Raw genomic sequence first — 7,707 nt, forward strand, 5'->3', positions numbered from 1 at the left:
TAAGGCTTCATTAAAGGACAACTATCCTCTTCCCAAGATGGATTCAATTCTACAAAGTATTGTTGATTCACAAAGAATGTCTATGCTCGATGGCTTCTCAGGGTACAATCAGATTCTTGTGCATCTAGATGATTAGGAGAAAAAAACCTTCACAACACCATGGGGCAGATTCATGTATCCCAAGATGCCTTTTGGTCTCATGAATGTAGGAGCTACTTTTCAAATAGCAATGGACATTGTTTTTTCTAAAGAAAAGGATAAGACGGTGGTTGTTTATCTTGATGAAACAATAGTCTTTTCAAAGAAAGAAGAAGATCACTTGAAGCACCTAGAATTTTTTTTGCTGAAATGTAGAAGGTTTGGTATCTCTCTTAATCCTACTAAAAGCATATTTTCTTTAACTACAGGCAAATTACTTGGTTATATTATTTCTGAAGATGGAATTAGGATTGATCCTAACAGAGTTAATGCCATTCAAAAGGTAGATTTGCTAAGAAGTAGGAAATAAATTCAATCATTTCTTGGGAAAATGAATTTTGTTAGGTGCTTCATTCCTAACTTTGTTGAGATTGTCATAGATATAACAAGGATGTTAAAGAAAGGAGTTGATATTAAATGGATAGTTGAGGAAAATAATTCTTTTGAGCAAATTAAGAAGGCACTCACACAAGCACTGGTACTCATCAGTCCAGGTTTCTCAAAAGAATTTTTGGTTTTTACATTTGCTTTCGAAAATACAATTGCTGGAGTTTTGCTTCAAAATGGAAAGCAAGGTACTGAAAAACCTATCTCTTTCTTTAGTAGAACATTAGCCAATGCTGAGCTGAAGTATAATATTCTAGAAAAACAGGCTTATGCTTTGGTAAAAGCTATTAAGGACTTCAGAATTTACATTCTACATTCTCACATTGTGGCATATGTTCCAAGTACTGTGGTGAAATATATTCTAACTCAGGTAGATCCTGATGGAAAAAGGGGAAAATGGATCGCAAAATTGCTGGAATGTGTTATAGACATCAGACCAACCAAATTGGTGAAGGGTTAAGGGTTGGCAAAGTTAATGACTCAGTCAAACTTGGATTGTCTTGACATAAATCTGAATGTAGAAATATCAAAAATTTCTGATGATCAGGAAGAATTGGTTCCAATTGATGAGAAATATCTTATTTCAGATTGGTACAAAGATGTGGTATTTGTTTTACAACATCACAAAGCTCCTGCTGATCTAACAAAATCCAAAGCAAGGTTTGTTAAGCTGAAATCTTTGAAATATTTTATATTTGACAGAAATATGTTTTGGAAAGATACAAGAGGAATTTTTCTGAATTGTTTACTTGAAGAAGAGGTTGAAAAGGTCATTGAAGAATTCCATAAAGCTAACTACAAAGGACGCCATTATTGGAAGACTACAACAAATAATATTCTAAGAGAGGGATATTTTTGGCCAACAATGTTTAAATACATTTACAAAAGAGTTGCTACATGTCATGAATGCCAAATTTTTGAAGGAAGAAGAAAACTTGTGCCTCTACCTTTGGTTCCTATCTATGTGGAAGAACCTTTCTAGCAATGGGGGTAGACTTTATTGGAGAAATACATCCATCATCATTGAGACAGCATCGTTGGATTCTCACAACAACATACTACTTCAAAAAATGGATAGAGGCAATCCCAACAAGGCAAGTTAATGATTCTGTAATTATTTCTTTTCTAGATAATAATATATTGTCTCGATTTGGCTACCCCATGAAGATTATAACAGATAATGCTCAAGCTTTCAAGTCTAAGAAAATGATTAATTTCTATCATCAATATCACATCACTCTTGGACACTCTATAGCATACCATCCACAAGGAAATGGTCTTGCTAAATCATCAAACAAGAGTATTGTAAGAATCATCAAAAGATATTGCTGGAGAACAAGAAATCTTGGCACTTAAAGCTGAAGTACGCCTTATGGGCTGACAGGATATGTAAAAAGAGATCAATTGGGACTTGACCATATGAATTGGTTTATGGTGCTGAAGCTATTTTTCTGACATCACTGATGATACCGGTCATGAAACTAATTCAAGGACTTGAAGAAGAACCAAATGCCATATAGAGAAGGATAAACCAGTTGATAGCTTTGCAGGAAAAGAAGAAAGAGTCTACGACAACCATCAACATGCTCAAAATAGAATTTAAAATACATTTGATAGGAAGATTAAAGAAGACAGTTTCCAAATACAAGACAAAGTGCTGAAATGGGAGGCCAAAATTGAGGAAAAGGGCAAGCATGGTAAGTTTGAGAATTTATGGAAGGGTCCTTTTAAGATTGCTGGTTTTCATGGGAACAACACTTATATATTGCAGGAAATTGATGGAGGATCATATGCTGGAGGGCCTGTCAATGGCAGGTTCCTAAAGCATTATACTTGCTGAAGTTTCATCAACCACTCATGACATTGTATATATTCCATCTTTGTCAGTTTTTATTGCTAATAAGGACAAGTTGAAACAGAGAGCTCAAGCCCAACTTGAAGGCCCAACAGTTTGAAGAAGATGCTTTTCAAGTCAAATAAAAGTATTTTTGTTTTACCAAAAAATGAATAGAATTGAATCTACGTGTTCTTAGTGTGCCACAGGGGTACACTATCCCAAGTGCAGCCACTGTTATCACCAAAACAAGGGTTTACATTGTTCCTAGTCATGGTCATAGATAAGTGTCAAGTCACCCTATGTTTTAATGGGTAGGTGATAGATTAGGAGTCTCAAAGGTTTCATTTTTCATATCCAATTAAAGTTTAACATCTTTTTTCCATGTTTCATGAGTCTTACATTCCTTTTAGAAACCCATAGCTTAAGCCATTTTGAAAATTTTCAAAATTAGCCCCGAAACCACGTTTTCGTAGCATAGACAGTGTAAAATGTCTGTTTTTCACTACGAAAACGCTGCTCTTTTCATAGCACTTTTCCCTATGTGCTACGAAAGCGCAGATTCAGAGAATAGTCTTGTCAAACATCAATCCGTCAATATTTTGTTATAATTTTCTTTATTAGGTGTTAGCGAGGAGTCAGTCCTTAAGCATGCCGCCATCCAAACTCATCATTTTGAATTTAGGGTTCATTATGAAAGATAATTTCAAATTTGAAAGGGCTAGCTAGTCTCATCAAAAACTTCAAATTCGACATGGAACCATGTAAGGTGTTCCTAAAGCCAGAGTTTTCATAAACCGACTTAACCAAGGCAGTTCCCAAAGACTACATCAAGGAAAGATATACCAACTTGCTCTTCAACATTCAACGTTATTTCACTTGTGAAGGCAGATATCAAAAGGTTTATTCATATCATTTTGAACTCCTGTTACATTTTACTGGTATGATTTCTCTAGATTTACCTTACTTCTTATTTCGAAGTGTAGCTAAGATGGCAGATAAAGTACAGTTGAAATCTCAAGGATGTGAAACTTCCTTATTTCATCATGGTCTAATTAAAATGATAGTTCTACATGAACTCAAGAGGATCAATAAAGAATGGTCTTCTTTTTTGTTTTTATGTGACTTTGGAGTAGAAAAACAAGGTGTAGACATTAGCCCTAAGGTTAAACGAACTCCATCAGCAAAAACCAACAAGTTTGTGATGTCCAGGGCAAAAAGGTATGTTAAGTTGAAACCTAGGAAGTAGGTGAAAGAACAAGTAAGAAAAGCACCAGTAGTAATCCTTGAAAATCCAAAATCTACAAAGTAAAAGATGCCTGAGGTTAAGGGAATGACACAAGAATAGTCAACTAGCAAACCAGTTCAAAACAGATTGACTAGAAGTCAAATTTCAAAGGAGAAAGGTAAAACAATGATCTCAGGAGAAGGTTCTAGCTTGAAGGGTGATTTAAATGATATTTTAAAAGCCGTTGATATTGCAGAATCCCCTTTGGTGTAAGCAGATGTGATAAAATCTGATCAACGAAAGTCAAAGAAAATGAAACCCCCCAAGAAAATAGAATTTGAGGATGATGTCACAACATTTGTTTTCAAACCCAGAAAACCCTTAACTAGGCAATCCAAGAAGATGCAAGAGTCCAATATTGAGCTGGGAGAACAAAAGAAACATCTGTTGTTCAAGAAGAGTTGATTGACATTCCGTCTCCAAGACATGAAGGTGACAAAAGCACAGTTCCTGCCACTCAAACAGAAAAATCCAGTTATGAGGTTATGGAAGAAAGGTTAAAAGCTGCCAACAATGAAATTGCTAGACTAAGAGTGAGAGAAAGAGAGCATGTTGCTGAAAGGAAAAATTTCAAAAGGATGAAGGCTGTCTGGGAAGCTGAAAGGGTGTCTAAACTAGAAATAGTAAACAGTGAAACTCAATTCTTTACCTGGACTGTTCCTACAATAAAAGAAGCCAGATTTGTATGGAAGATTAATGCTCAGCTGATAGCTACAAAATGGTGATTGAAAAGGAAAATTGAAGGCCTAGAAATACAACTAACCAAATCTGGAAAAAGGTCTACAACAATAATGAAACAGGGTGTTGAAAAGGGGCAGTGAAGGAGATACATTAAAATAGTTTTGGCACATAAAAAGAGTTTTGGCATATAAAAGGAAGAATAGCTATGAAGAAGAACATCTATAAGGGTAAGTGATTTTGATTTTTGGTTGATCATATTAGTCTTCATGGAATTTTGAGAAACTCCCAAAATACAGATTTCTGAAGGCCATATCGAAAAAGAGCATACACAGCAGTTTCGTAGCATGCTATGAAACTACTGAAGATGATCATTTAGCACTTATGGATGCTTTCCAAAGGTAAGGTTGGACTAGTTCCAAATTTTTAGGTTGCTTGTAGATATCATATCATGTATGAAGTCTTAGATGGCAGTGGTGTAGATAGAAAAGCTTCAAGGAGTATTTCATAAGTAATATGAAGGCTGTGCTATGCAAACAAAGTATTTTCGTAGCAGAGTGATGTTTCATCCTTTACACCATATGCTTGAGTTTCCTTTTTGTATAGGTGGAAAATGAAATGTTAATGGGTTATTAGTGCATGCCACATGTATACTAGCAAAACTACTCGAAGATAAGTAGAAGAGATTAAGAGCCTTTATAGGAGGAACTATGTCTCCTAGTTATCAGGACAGTTAGGTCATGACTCACCAGGTTTTGTAACAGTACCGAGGACATCATCAAGCTCGAAGAAATGGGTGGTTAGCTGATTGAATAATGTATTGAAGACCTAGATAAGGTTTTTGAAAGCATGTTTCAGGAGTTTTACTCCTATTTGTATTAGGGCTCTTAAAGACAGCTAGCCGTCAAGTTGTAATTAAGTAGTTTGTTTTGTGAATGGATAGGTGTCTAAGTTAGGAATTCGAATTCCTCTAAAGGTGGATCATAGTATCCAAGGATGTAAAACTCTTTTTAAAGCTTGAGAATCAAATTGCTTAGGGTTGGTAATTTCATTAGCAAGCGAAAGTTGTGTTATTGTAAGAAACTGTGGTTTTCATACTTAATACAAAGATCAGTTTGACTACTCAAGATTCACAAGGAGTTTATGTGTTTGATGTTCTTATGGCCTTGTTCAATTACTCATTGGCAGTGGTATGAGCTTGTGATACTTAGAATTCATTGGAAAATGCTCTAACTTCCTTCACATGCTTGTAAACTATGTTGTTTCATTGTGTTATTGTTTTATTTATAAACCTAAATTCTAAGTGCCTTGACTTCCATGTTTTGCTGATCATGTTGTTTTGTTGAAGATCATCTTGATTCCATAGCCAATATATGTTTGCTAATATTTGATTCAACCAGTCAACCAGTTATACATTTGTCCATTTTGTTCCTAGAGTTAGCCATCTAACCATTAATCAAAAATCTTAAACCTATTGAGAGAGCCCTCTCAGGTTGAGCAGGCTAAGCCTCAACCAAAAGATTGGTTTGAAAGAGTTACTCTGAGTCTGCTTGATCAGAAGCCTATCAAGGTAAAATTTTGTGATAACATTTTAGTGCATCTACCAGGAGCCTAAAGATGACTCATTCCCGAAATCAAGAAGTTCAACTTCTGAAGGTAGCAGGAGCTCAGAAAGTTTCTCGAGGTTGCAATTTTCCTTGGTGACTCCATATATTTTTGTGGTTTTAAAGGTGGCTTCGAGAAGGAGATACACACAGAGCAATCCTGATCCCAATCCACCTACCATTGGAGATAATCCAAACACTGCTTCAAGAGTCAGCCAAATATTTTCAGAAATATCAGGTACTCCATCTTATTCAAAATCTTTTCTCTCTGAATTCTCAAGAATTCTTGAAGACAAAAAAGTTGATGATAAAATTCATGAAGTGTTGTTTAGATTAGAAAATGAAGAGGAACTCATTGGTATTATCTTAGACCCGCAAAAGAGAGGAATTGACACCTCAACCCTAGTATCACAAGAAGACAAAGAAGAGTTTTGGGAAGTTGTTACCTCTGAGCTATTGTTAGAAAAGGAAGCTTTAGATAAATTGAAATGACTTGACCGTTTCGAAGTCCTGCTGAAATCTAAAGTTGGTTTACCTCTTCCAAATTGGAGTTCATTTCTTAGTGGTTTACAGAAGACAAGTAGTCCTCCCCATATCAGTTCCTTATCTTATGCCATTCATAGTGGCTTACAGAAACCAAGTAGTCCTCCTCACATCAGCTCTTCATCTTTTGTTCCTGTTATTCCTGTAACTACTGTTCCTCCTTTAATCATGGTTGCACCTGCTAGGTATGCTCCACTTGTGCTCCCTGCTGTTTTGCATGACCTGCCTAGTAAATATGCTGCTAGGATCCCTACATGGGTTAGTGATGAAGAAATTGCAGTAGAGGAACATGTAGACAGATTTAATGATTTTGTTAATAGAGAAGAAGTCGATGATGAGGATGTGAAATTAAAAATTTTTGCACAAATCTCCATTGGTGAAGTTAGAAAATGGTTTAAAGCTCTTACACTAGGAAGCATTCAAAATTGGGTAGAGTTTGAAGATAAATTTCTAAGGAAATGGGGAAACAGAACTAATCCAGTTCAAGCATTTACTAAATATAACAACCTTAGAAGAGCATCTGATGAAACTGTTCAAAATTTTTCAAAAAGATTCAATAAAGTGTTTAACTCAATTCCAGCTCATTTGAAACTTCTAGAAGCCCTAGCAAAAATGAGATATGTTGAAGAATTTGATTATGAATGTTCTCTCTTGTTGAGAGAAAGAGAATCTCCTACACTTGCTGAAATGTATAATGAAGCAGTAAAGGTAGAGGTAAACATGATAGCTGCCACAAAGTCAAAAATAGGAAAACCTAAATTGAAGGAAGAAGAGAAACCTCCCTCTTCAACTTCTGAAGATAAATTAGACTCAATGATGAAAACCATGGAGAAGTTGATGGATAGGTTAGCTCTTGGAAACACCTCTACTCCTCCTGTGCAACATGAACCTCAATTTAGAAACCCTCAATTTAGGAGACCTCAAAACCAACAAAGACCAAGAGAAAATAGATATCAACAACCTGACCCTCTAGTGAGACCTCCTTTTCAGTAGAATTTGGTTGATGAAGAAGATGATCCTGAAATTCCTAAATAATCTATCCATTGTCTTGATGAAGAGATGTAAGGAATTTTCTTGACTAAAGAAGAGCATGATGAGTCAGATTTGGTTAATCAAGGGGAAGAACCTTCAGATTATCTTAAAGGGTATCATCATGCTATCTTTGAAATGCAAAA

Source organism: Pinus tabuliformis, chromosome 9 (assembly GCF_031772625.1).
Source record: "Pinus tabuliformis cultivar Carrire ecotype Pingquan chromosome 9, CPIR1, whole genome shotgun sequence".
NCBI lineage: Eukaryota > Viridiplantae > Streptophyta > Pinopsida > Pinales > Pinaceae > Pinus > Pinus tabuliformis.